Here is a 12,118-nt window from a genome sequence, read left to right as displayed (position 1 = left end):
CTGTGTTTTCGCACCAGGGACAGGGTTGGCCTTCGCCTCTCGACCGGAAAACCTGCCTCCTCGCCTGCCTGCCGAGGTGGGCCGGACAGTGTGTGGGGCCATTTAAAGTCCTGAGGAGGAATAAACGAGGTGTGTTAAGATTACAAACTCCCTTCTTACTATCGCAATTTAACCCCTCGTTTCATGTGTCTCTGCTCAGGCCGGTGGTTAGCTGGTCCTTCAGGAAGGTGAGGGGTACCAGGAGGTCCCTCCGCCCCCTCTGGATATACGAGGGGTCCCGCGCGTACGCTGTAACGAGCTATTTATGGACTCGAGACGCCGGGTGAGGGGCTGCAGACCTCGGTTGACTGGAGGGGTACGGTCCGGAGGAGAGGTGCTGCGGTAACCGGGGAAGGACATATTTAGATCCTTCCATCTTGGCTGATTTCCACCGTCGCCACCCGGATTGTCCTGGCGCCTCGCCCTCCGGGTCGTCCTCGAGGCCAGGGTCGGCGCGCTGCGGGAGCCGCGCGGTCAGAGGGGGGGGTACTGTCACGAATCCCGCCGAGGATGGTGCCTCTTCCTGTTCGGGCGGCGCTCGGCGGTCGTGTCACCGGCCTACTAGCTGCCATCGATTCTTTTCTTTTTGTTTCTGTTAGTTTGGGGCTGATTGGGTGCACCTGTTTTGAGTTTAGTTTGGTGGGTAGGCTATTTAAGGGCAGGTAGCCCGCTGGCTGTTGTGCGGGCTTGTATTCTGTTATGTTGGTGTTGGATTTGTAATGTGGATTTTGTTATTTTCTCGGAACAGTTTAGTCCGGTGTTTTGGGACTCGTCTTTTCATGCGCCCGTATGTTTTAGGGCATGATCGTTTTCCCTGTGTATTGGAAAATAAATCCACGTTCTTGAAACCTGCTCTCTGCGCTTGACTTCATCCACCCAGTACTCCTAGCAGCTCTGACAGTGGTATACAGAAGATTGCCCTATTTGGTAAAAGACCAAGTTCATATTATGGCAAGAACAGCTCAAATAATCAAAGAGAAACGAAAGTCCTTCATTACTTTAAGACATGAAGGTCAGTCAATGTGGAAAATGTCAAGAACTTTCCAAGTTTCTTCAAGTGCAGTCATAAAAACCATCAAGCACTATGATGAAACAGGCTCTCATGAGGACCGCCACAGGAAAGGAAGACCCAGAGTTACCTCTTCTGCAGAGGATAAGTGCATTAGGGTTAACTGCACCTCAGATTGCAGACCAAATAAATGCTTCACAGAGTTCAAGTAACAGACACATCTCAACATCAATTGTTCAGGGGAGACTGCGTGAATCAGGAATTCATGGTCGAATTGCTGCAAAGAAACCACTACTAAAGGACACCAATAAGAAGAAGAGGCTTGCTTGGGCCAAGAAACACGCACAATGGACATTAGACCAGAGGAAATCTGTCCTTTGGTCTGATGAGTCGAAATTAGAGATTTATGGTTCAAACCACTGTGTCTTTGTGACCGGAGGATCTCTGCATGTGTGGTTCCCACCGTGAAACATGGAGGTGTGATGGTGCTTTGCTGGTGACACTGTTGGTGATTTATTTAGAGTTCAAGGCACACTTAACCAGCATGGCTACCACAGCATTCTGCAGCGATACGCCATCCCATCTGGTTTGCTCCTACTGGGCATATAACACATTTTTCAACAGGACAATGACCCAAAACACACCTCCAGGCTGTGTAAGGACTATTTGACCAAGAAGGAGAGTGATGGTGCTGCATCAGATGACCTGGCTTCCACAATCACCCAACCTTAACCTAATTGAGATGGTTTGGGATGAGTTGGAATGCAGTGCAGAGTGAAAGAAAGGAGGGAAACATATGCTCAGCATATGTGGGAACTCCTTCAAGACTGTTGGAAAAGCATTTCTCATGAAGCTGGGTGAGAGAATGCCAAGAGTGTGCAAAGCTGTCATGAAGTGGGTGGGTACTTTCAAGAATCTCAAATAAAATATATTTTGATTTGTTTAACTTTGTTTGATTACTACATGATTTCATATGAGTTATTTCGTAGTTTTGATGTCTTCACTTTTATTCTACAAAGTAGGAAATAGTAAAAGTAATGAAAAACCCTTGAATGAGTAGGTGTGTCCAAACTTTTGACTGGTACTGTGTGTGTGTGCATATATATATACACTGCTCAAAAAAATAAAGGGAACACTTAAACAACACAATGTAACTCCAAGTCAATCACACTTACTGTTGAATCAAACTGTCCACTTAGGAAGCAACACTGATTGACAAAATTTCACATGCTGTTGTGTGCAAATTGGAATAGACAACAGGTGGAAATTAGAGGCAATTAGCACAGACACCCCCAAATAAAGGAGTGGTTCTGCAGGTGGTGACCACAGACCACTTCTCAGTTCCTATGCTTCCTGGCTGATGTTTTGGTCACTTTTGAATGCTGGCGGTGCTTTCAGCTCTAGTGGTAGCATGGACGGAGTCTACAACCCACACAAGTGGCTCAGGTAGTGCAGCTCATCCAGGATGCATATCAATGCGAGCTGTGGCAAGAAGGTTTGCTGTGTCTGTCAGCGTAGTGTCCAGAGCATGGAGGCGCTACAGGAGACAGGCCAGTACATCAGGAGACGTGGAGGAGGCCGTAGGAGGGCAACAACCCAGAGCAAGGACCGCTACCTCCGCCTTTGTGCAAGGAGAGGCACTCCAGAGCCCTAAAAATGACCTCCCAGCAGGCACAAATGTGCAGTGTGTCTGCTCAAACGGTCAGAAACAGACTCCCTGAGGTGGGTATGAGGGCCCGACGTCCACAGGTGGGGGTTGTGCTTACAGCCCAACACCGTGCAGGACGTTTGGCATTTTGCCAGAGACACCAAGAATTGGCAAATTCGCCACTGGCGCCATGTGCTCTTCACAGATGAAAGCAGGTTCACACTGAGCACATGAGCACATGTGACAGACGTGACAGAGTCTGGAACGCCGTGGAGAACGTTCTGCTGCCTGCAACATCCTCCAGCATGACCGTTTGGCGGTGGTCAGTCATAGGGTGGCATTTCTTTGGGGGCCGCACAGCCCTCCATGTGCTCGCCAGAGGGTAGCCTGACTGCCATTAGTACGAGATGAGATCCTCAGACCCCTTGTAGACCATATTGCTGTGCGTTGGCCCTGGGTTCCTCCTAATGCTGACAATGCTAACCTCATGCAAATAAAATGCTAATTAATTACTTAAAATCATACAATGTGATTTTCTGGATTTTGTTTTAGATTCCGTCTCTCACACGTGAAGTGTACCTATTATAAAAATTACAGACCTCTACATGCTTGTAAGTAGGAAAACCTGCAAAATCTCGCAGTGTACCAATACTTGTTCTCCCCACTGTAATATACACACATACCGTTCAAAATTGGGGTCACTTGAAATGCCTTGTTGTCCATGAAAACATACATGAAATGAGTTTCAAAATGAATAGGAAATATAGTCAAGACCTTGACAAGTATAAATAATGATTTTAATTAATTTCAGCCCATGCTCCTGAAGCACCTCACACAAGTGGATTGGCTTGATGGCCACTTCTACGTTACCATACGGTCAAGTGCTCCCACAAACAGCTCAATAAGGTTGCAATGCGTGACGTGCTGGCCACTCCATTATAGACAAAATAGCAGCTGACTGCTTCTTCCCTAAATAGTTCTTGCATAGTTGGAGCTGTGCTTTGGGTCATTGTCCTGTTGTAGAGAAAATTGACTCCAATTAAGCGCCGTCAACAGGGAATGGCGTGGCATTGCAAAATGGAAGTGATAGCCTTCCTTCTCAAGATCCCTTTTACCCTGGACAAATCCCCAAATCTCACCACCAAAGCACCCTCAGACCATCACACTGCCTCCCAACAATGCTTGACAGATGGCGTCAAGCACTCCTCCAGCATCTTTTCTGTGTCTCACGAATGTTCTTCTTTGTGATCTGAACACCTCAAACTTAGATTCGTCTGTCCATAACACCTTTTTTCCAATCTTCCTCTGTCCAGTGTCTGTGTTCTTTTTCCCATCTTAATCTTTTCTTTTTATTGGCCAGTCTGAGATATGGCTTTTTCTTTGCAACTGCCTAGAAGGCCAGCATCCCGGAGTCACCTCTTCACTGTTGAAGTGGAGACTGGTGTTTTGCGGGTACTATTTAATGAAGCTACCAGTTGAGGACTTGTGAGGCATCTGTTTCTCAAACTAGACACTCTAATGTACTTGTCCTCTTGCTCAGTTGTGCACCGGGGCCTCCCACTCCTCTTTCTATTCTGGTTAAAGCCAGTTTGCGCTGTTCTGTGAAGGGAGTAGAACACAGCTTTGTATGAGATCTTCAGTTTCTTGCCAATTTCTCACATGGAATAGCCTTAATTTCTCAGAACAATAATAGACTGACGAGTTTCAGAAGAAAGTTATTTCTTTCTGGCCATTTAAAGCCTGTAAACGAACCCACAMATGCTGATGCTCCAGATACTCAACTAGTCTAAAGAAGGCCAGTTATATTGCTTCTTTAATCAGAGCAACAGTTTTCAGCTGTGCTAACATAATTGCAAAAGCTTTTTCTAATGATCAATTAGCCTTTTAAAATTATAAACTTGGATTAGCTAACACAACGTGCCATTGGAACACAGGAGTGATGGTTGTTGATAATGGGCCTCTGTACGCCTATGTAGATATTCCATTAAAAAAATCAGCCGTTTCCAGCAACAATAGTGATTTACAACATTAACAATGTCTACACTGTATTTCTGATCAATTTGATGTTATTTTAAATGGACAAAAAATGTGCTTTTCTTTCAAAAACAAGGACATTAGTAAGTGACTCCAAACTTTTGAACGGTTGTGTGTGTGTGTGTGTATATATATTTCTGGTCCCAGTCCGTCAGGTAGGGAGCTTAGTTTAACCGGCTCAAGACACTGAAACAAACACCATCATATCCATGGCACAGTTCTAGACAGACACTCGGCCACGTAAACTTCTTACTAGAACACCTCTTACTAGAACACACTGACAGGTGAGTAAAGTGGCCCCAATAACAAGTCACTCAGCCCTAGTTGTTATTCTGAACATATCAAAATGTTTCTGTTCTAATTTCCCAGAGAATCAAAATGTTCTAAGATCATTTTTGAGTAGCGTATGTGTCAAAATGTTGTTTAAATGAAGGACAGTAGTTTGAAATCTCATCAGGGACTCGGTATCACCAGTACATCAATTCTGTTCTATTTCTAGGTCAAGGTGGCAACAGAATGTCTTGGGGGTAAAGAGGATATTTTGGTTCTTTGGCCATATTCTTAGTCCTCCAATTCAATGAAAGCTCTCTAAAAACAGTCCCTACACTACCCCCTTGTGGTAGCATTCTACACCATATGTTGAATAAACACATGACGCCTTCAAAAATTAAAAACCATGTTATTCACAGAAAGCTGAAATTCAATAACCATTATTGAGGTAGAATGGGTTTAATTTAGGCAGATTGTAAACAAAGATAAAGAAAAAAAAGTGTCTGAAAACTGCAAATGCCACAAATCAAGGGAAACTGCATTTTTCTATCTACATTTACATTTACATTTAAGTCATTTAGCAGACGCTCTTATCCAGAGCGACTTACAAATATCTAGGTCAAACAGCTCAGACAAGTGACATGTTTGTGCAACTCAGTCCAAAAATTACCCAAGATCAGAATTGACTAAAAAACAGTAAAAAACGTGATTTCCGTTGTGTGAAACTATAAAATAAATCTAGAAATCTGAACAGCAGTGCCGGACTACCGGACTTACTTACTGCATTAGCACATTCTTCCATGGTGCAGAGAGAAACATTTGAAGTTTTCTAATGCTATTCTAAGCATTGTGTCATGAGGACAAGAGCAAATTTTGACATACACAGTTTTAAAGCCAATTTCCTACAATTCTACACTTTTTGCCATTGGGCAGATTTTGGGGGGTTGATATTTTATAGCGCATCTCATTTTGTTCACATTTTGCCATGAGGTTAAGATAACTTTGCCATTCTAAAGCTAATTTCCTACAATTCTACACATTTTGCCATGAGGCTGAAATCATTTAAAAGTTTTAAAGCTAATTTCCTACAATTCTACACATTTTGGTATCATATGCAACAAAAATATGGGTTAGGGGCCCAAGGCGCGTGCCTACAGTGCCTGTTCAGTAATCCGGCCCTGCTGAACAGTTGAGCTCACTTGATGAGGAATACCTCTGTATTAAAGTAGAAACTACGTGGGTGTATGTACGTGTGTCTGTGAAAACCAACCCCCAACTCCAGGGGAGACTCTCAATTGCGTACTCCTCGCATCATCTCTCCATCTCAAAACCTATTGGAGATGGTCAGAGGGAAGGGACCTCTGGCTTTCTCATCCAATGGGTTATGAGAAGAATACTAGGCGAGAGGAGGTGAGGAGAATACAATTGAGATTCTCCCCAAGATGGCTTTCCTTGTCATCTTCAGCAGGCTCTGGGGTAAACTTTCCCCAAGGTACAGATCTAGGATCAGCTTCCCCTCCCCCAATCCTAACCTTACTCATTTGTGGGGGAAATGCAAAATAGACCCAAGATCAGCATCTTGGGGCAACTTCACTCTACTCCATTCAGCAGCAGCCCCCCTTGGTTTGCTTGCTGGACACCGGCCTCTCGTCTTCCAGGTCTATGGTGAGTGCGGCCTCGCTCTCCGACCTCATCCTCAGGATGGACGGCAGCACCATGTTGGACAGCGCCTCGAACAACGCATCCACGTTGGCACCCGTCTAGGCTCTCGTCTCAAAGCACATCCTCTCTGCAGGCGGGCTCAAACGCTCATCCAGCACGCTGGTAGAGCGCCATGGCTTCCTCCTTTCGAACCTCTYGGTTGGCCACAGGGGAGCCCGTAGTAGCGGAAGCTGGAGGGGTGAGGTGGCAGGCATAGTGCGGTATGTGGACAGGGGGTCAGTAAAGTTAGCCTTGTTGCAGTCGTGATTGGCCGTGTCGGTGAGAGACAGGAAGCGGTCCTCAAGCTCGACCAGGCTCTGCCAGTTGGTCACGTCGTAGGTGAGGATGACAGCAGACGCGCCCCGGCAGTACATGGGGCCGAGCCTGTGGAACTGCTCCAGACCTAGAAATGAAACATTGAGCATGTTTAGATGGTTACATAGTGTAATGAAACAAGAAGGGAGAGGGAGCTTGTCCAAGGTGGTCTGCGAACCCTCAGCCTTCTGGTCAAAAGACCAGCACGCTAACAACTGCTCCAAGAAACCTCTCCGCCTTGTGGGAGTCAATATATGTGTTTATGAACGCAGGGTCGCTCTACTATACAGCAAGAACAAACATAAACCAACAGAGATATACACATGGGCAGACAGATCAACTTTTACTATATGCTTTGGGTATTCCACACACAAAAGCTACTGATTTCTGTATTGAATGGAAAAACCCAGTCACTCAAGACAAGAGGTTATCTTCAGTTGAGCTCTGTATGGAAAGTAGGCCTAACTACTGTGTCAAGCACTTCCCCCGCCCATTAATTGCCCCACTGTAAACAAATCCCCCCAAAATTAGACATGAAATACAAATTTGAAAAAGATTCTTGAAACCCTACTGTGAATTTGGAAAATACATATTGATTCTTGGTTCTGTCAACCAATTACTCTTGATGAGTTTAGCCTAAATAATTTAAATTAGTCTGTCTGTGCATTTAAAAATGCAAAATAAAAGTATAAATTGACATTGCACTTTCCCCATGTGCTATACAATATATTTTATCATAAAAAATACCTACCTGCGGTGTCCCAAAGCGATATGTTGTAGGGTCCCCACTGCTTAAGTAGAACGCACCGCCGACGATACTAATGGCATCATTTAACTTTTTATCCATGTACCTGTGTAACAGAGAGGTCTTCCCAACGTTCATGTCCCCCAATATAACCAGTTTCACGTCAGGCCTCATTTCAGGCATTGTTATTTTCATTCTCCTTCTAGACATCCGAACAGGCTACACTATCTCAAAAGTGCAATTGACTTTCAATAAAAACGTATTTGATAAAATTGTCAAAGCAATTAAGCATCACTACTGTTCCAGTCTGACAGGTGGCCTTTGACATGCATAGAACATGTGTAGGTCTAAAGCGAAGGAATGCATAGGATTACCAAACCGTGAGCAACTTCTACCCATGTAGCATCCACCGCAGAATAAAAGGCATATGACTCATTCCTACATGAACAGATATATCAATGAAGCTGTGACACAGCTTGCTCAATGATCAAAGTTCACTCAGAAAATGACGACAGGGGAAACTTGTGCGAAAGACTGCTGGACGTTTTAAAGTAGTATCTGGCCAACGAGCATGCAGGAACATCAAACAAATAACTGAGCTTTGATAGTAAAATGTTAATGTAGTCCACCAAACCAAAGAGGGGTTTCCCTTTATATTTGCATGTATGTAGCTATTGTATTTGTTCAGCTGCATGTCTTGTGACCTTTGTTTGATAACAATTCATATTCTGAGAAATTAACATTTAATCAAAGGTTGGCATCCTTTTACTTCTATATGTCCACTCCCTCTAATGTGTGTGTGTTGATGAAATCAGTAGCAAATAGTATAACGTAGCAACAGAAAGACAATGAACAAAAATAGCAGGCAAAATCCATCCACTGGACAATGTTGGAGGCAGTTTATGGTAGAGCAATTAACATTAAATTCTCTGGCAACAGCTCTGGTGGACATTCCTGCAGTCAGCATGCCAATTGCACACTCCCTCAAAACTTGAGACATCTGTGGCATTGTGTTGTGACAAAACTGCACATTTTAAAGTGGTCTTTTTCCCCTAGTACTAGGTACACCTGTGTAATGACCAGGGGCGAAAATCTGATATCAACCTTGGAGGGGACAATTACATGACATTTTCTCAGGAGCAATTCCTGAGGGGGACACCAAAAGTAGTGCTGTAACACATAGACTATGTTGTAATATGTTAAATGTATATTGAGGGACCATAATCACTACTACTGGATAATTGTTAGGTACAGTAGTTAACTGAAGGGTTGTCCCAACTTGTTTAAATCATTATAATACTACTAATAATAATAGTTATAGCAGTGTTCCTTATCAGTGCAGTGTTCCTCTCTTGAAACGTCAACACTCTGTTTGCAAGAGTTTGCGGTTCTATAAATTGTGGGTGTGGCTGATATGGTTCTGTGTCATCACTGAGGTAACTGGACGATGCTGTGCCACTGTCCCCTATACTGGTGCTGCTGGCAACAAGGGTGACACCTGGTCCTGCCGTGGCTGTGACACTGTCCTCTGAAGTCTCTCTCCTTGGCTCTTTCCCTTTCACCACCCTCACTGACWSAGTCTGTCTCCTAGAAAAGAAATAAGGTTTTTGCTGTACTCCTAACTACCGGTACCCAAAACTACACAATTAATCACAACAGCAATACCATTGCCTTAAACAAATCTTAGTTTAGTCACCAGTTTAAGTTGAGAGCTGGGGTATCCATGGCATTTTCCAATTATGTCCCAATTTTACAAGTAAAAAAAATGGAGAACCTTTCATAATGTTGCCAAACAAAGACTCAACAAACTTACCTGAGACTCCCTGTCTCTGCCAGTCTGTCCCTGCCTATCTGTCCACAGCTCTGCTGTCTGTGTGCCATCTGTTGCCTGYTCTGCCTAATGACATCATTGTGAAACATTCCATTAGCATTTCACTTCTTTCTTATGAACATTTTATCAACTGGTCTTTGAGATATTAGGCTACTAGAGTTCTTACTTTGCGTTTTTGGGTGATCTCTGAAAAATACTCTGATGTCCGTCTTTTTTCTGACATTTTTTCTACTGGCTGGCTGGCTGGCTGACCGGTCTAGCTGCACACACACACATTTACACAACACATTGCTGCAACGTTTTGAAATTTTAACCTAGTTTGTTTCATATTGGCAGGCTTCCAACAATAGCTGAATTTGCAAAGCTAGCCGACACATATCCCGTTTCTGTGGTGTTTGCTATAATCTTTGCTACCTGGTTAAAGGTGAAAAAAAAAAAAATATTCACTAGGACAAATTTTGCTTTTGCAACGAGACCATTTAATATATTTAAGACAATGGTATAGAGAGAGTGTAGTTCTGTCAGTTTGGACTTCAGTTTATCGCTAACCTTATCACGGGGACTTTGAAGCACTACAGCTGCATGCTAATCTTGGAATAAACTCACGATAGCAAATATTCCATTTTGACGACGCACATAAATGGAATAGGTACTAGCTAGCTTGATAGTTAATGTTTGCTTTAGTTTGCGCGCTAGCTCTGCAAATTCAGCTAGTGTGTGAAACCCTGCAACATTAAAAAAATATATACATTGCTATGGCGCGATTGACTGGATTACCTCACGTCATTTACGTACACTGAGTGCCTTTCGGACAGTAGATACGAACCCTCTATTACCTTGCAAGCTAAGAACTGGCAGTGGATCAAATCATTGTGGGGAAAGGGCGGGGGGGTCGCCAATCTGTGAAACTTAAAAACGGCTTATTAAGTGTCTATAATCAGCACAAGTGCTTTCATTGCGTATTATATATATTATGAAATTACATAGTTATGTTTAACAGTGATATATTGGGGGGGAACAATCATATTTTTCCCAGGATGGGGGGTCGTGTCCCCCCCGTCCCCCTGGATTCCGCCTATGGTAATGACCATGCTGTTTAATCAGTCTCTTGATATGCCACAACTGTCTGGTGGATGGATTATCTTGGCAAATGTGAAATATTCATTAACAGGGATGTAAATAAATGTGTGCACAACATTTGAAGAAATAAGCTTTTTGTGCATGGAAATTTTCTATGATTTTCTATTTCAGCTCATAAAACATGGGACCAAGACTTCGATGTTGCGTTTACATTTTGTTTTAGTGTGTAATAATTTAAACTGCATTTTGCACAGGAATAATGTGCCAATTCTGATTTCAAAGATATACATATTTGATAGTCATTCCCCTGAAATACATTTTACTTTGACTCAAATAGCTTCAAGTGAAAAATATTTTAAATGAAAACAATAGTTTATACACAATTCAATCAATACAATTTTGCAGACCTCAGTATTATTTTATGACGATTCCATTATTTATTTTTGAAACATGCAATCACATAATATGCAATGCCAGTGACGTATCAACCTGCCCTATGACTAGGGTTGCAAAGGGTCGGCGAATCAGTTTCCGATAAATCTATCTGCCGGATAATTTCCCGCGAATACTCTAATCCTTCTCCATGGGAGAAGTGTCAAGGGCCGCGGGCGCACAGTGGGGGAGAGTATCTTCATGCTTACAATTCACTATAATTTACAATAAAGAAATGTAATAAGGGCGTTTCATTGCTAATCAGATGAATACCCCCCCCTATCCTTTTTTTGTGGGATACACAAGGCAATTCTAGGTCTTGTGGTATATTTTGGTTAAACTATCCCCAATTCAATGGAATTGCAACCCTCTGCATGCACAGAGCATTCTTCCAGGCAGTCAATGACCTTGGACCACAGAAGGTATTTGCACTGGTGACAGACAATGCTGCGAACATGAAGGCTGCTTGGTCTAAGGTGGAGGAGTCCTACTGGCTGTGCTGCTCATGCATTGAATCTGCTCCTCAAGGACATCATGGCACTGAAAACAATGAATACACTCTACAAGAGAGCCAAGGAAACTGTTAGGTATGTGAAGGGTCATCAAGTTATAGCAGCAATCTACCTCACCAAGCAAAGTGAGAATAATAAAAGCACCACATTGAAGCTGCCCAGCAACACCCGTTGGGGTGGTGTTGTCATCATGTTTGACTCCAAGAAATGGCCATATCACTGTCTGCCGATATGGAGAGCCCCATCAAGAGGATCCTCCTGGATGATGTATTTTTGGAGTGGTAAGCAGCCCGAAACTCCTGAAAGCTATAGCAGTAGCCATTGCACAGATTGAGGGAGACAATTCCACCCTGTCTGATGTTCAGACTGCTTGCAGATGTAAGAGAAGAAGTCTGTACTGCCCGGCCCACTTCACTGTTGCTCCAAGCAGAGGAAACAGCAGTTCTGAAATACATCAAAAAGCATGAAGACTTCTGCCTGAAGCCCATATACACCGCAGCAT

General features: G+C 43.4%; 1 pseudogene; it reads right to left on the bottom strand.

Moving 5' to 3' along the window:
• Positions 1-5,444: 5,444 nt before the first annotated feature.
• LOC111953724 (ras-related protein Rab-20-like) lies at positions 5,445-8,248 on the bottom strand (annotated as a pseudogene).
• Between the last annotated feature and the right edge of the window lie 3,870 nt (positions 8,249-12,118).

This window comes from Salvelinus sp. IW2-2015, linkage group LG27 (genome assembly GCF_002910315.2).
Source record: "Salvelinus sp. IW2-2015 linkage group LG27, ASM291031v2, whole genome shotgun sequence".
NCBI lineage: Eukaryota > Metazoa > Chordata > Actinopteri > Salmoniformes > Salmonidae > Salvelinus > Salvelinus sp. IW2-2015.
This window is presented reverse-complemented; position numbering and strand designations above follow the sequence as displayed.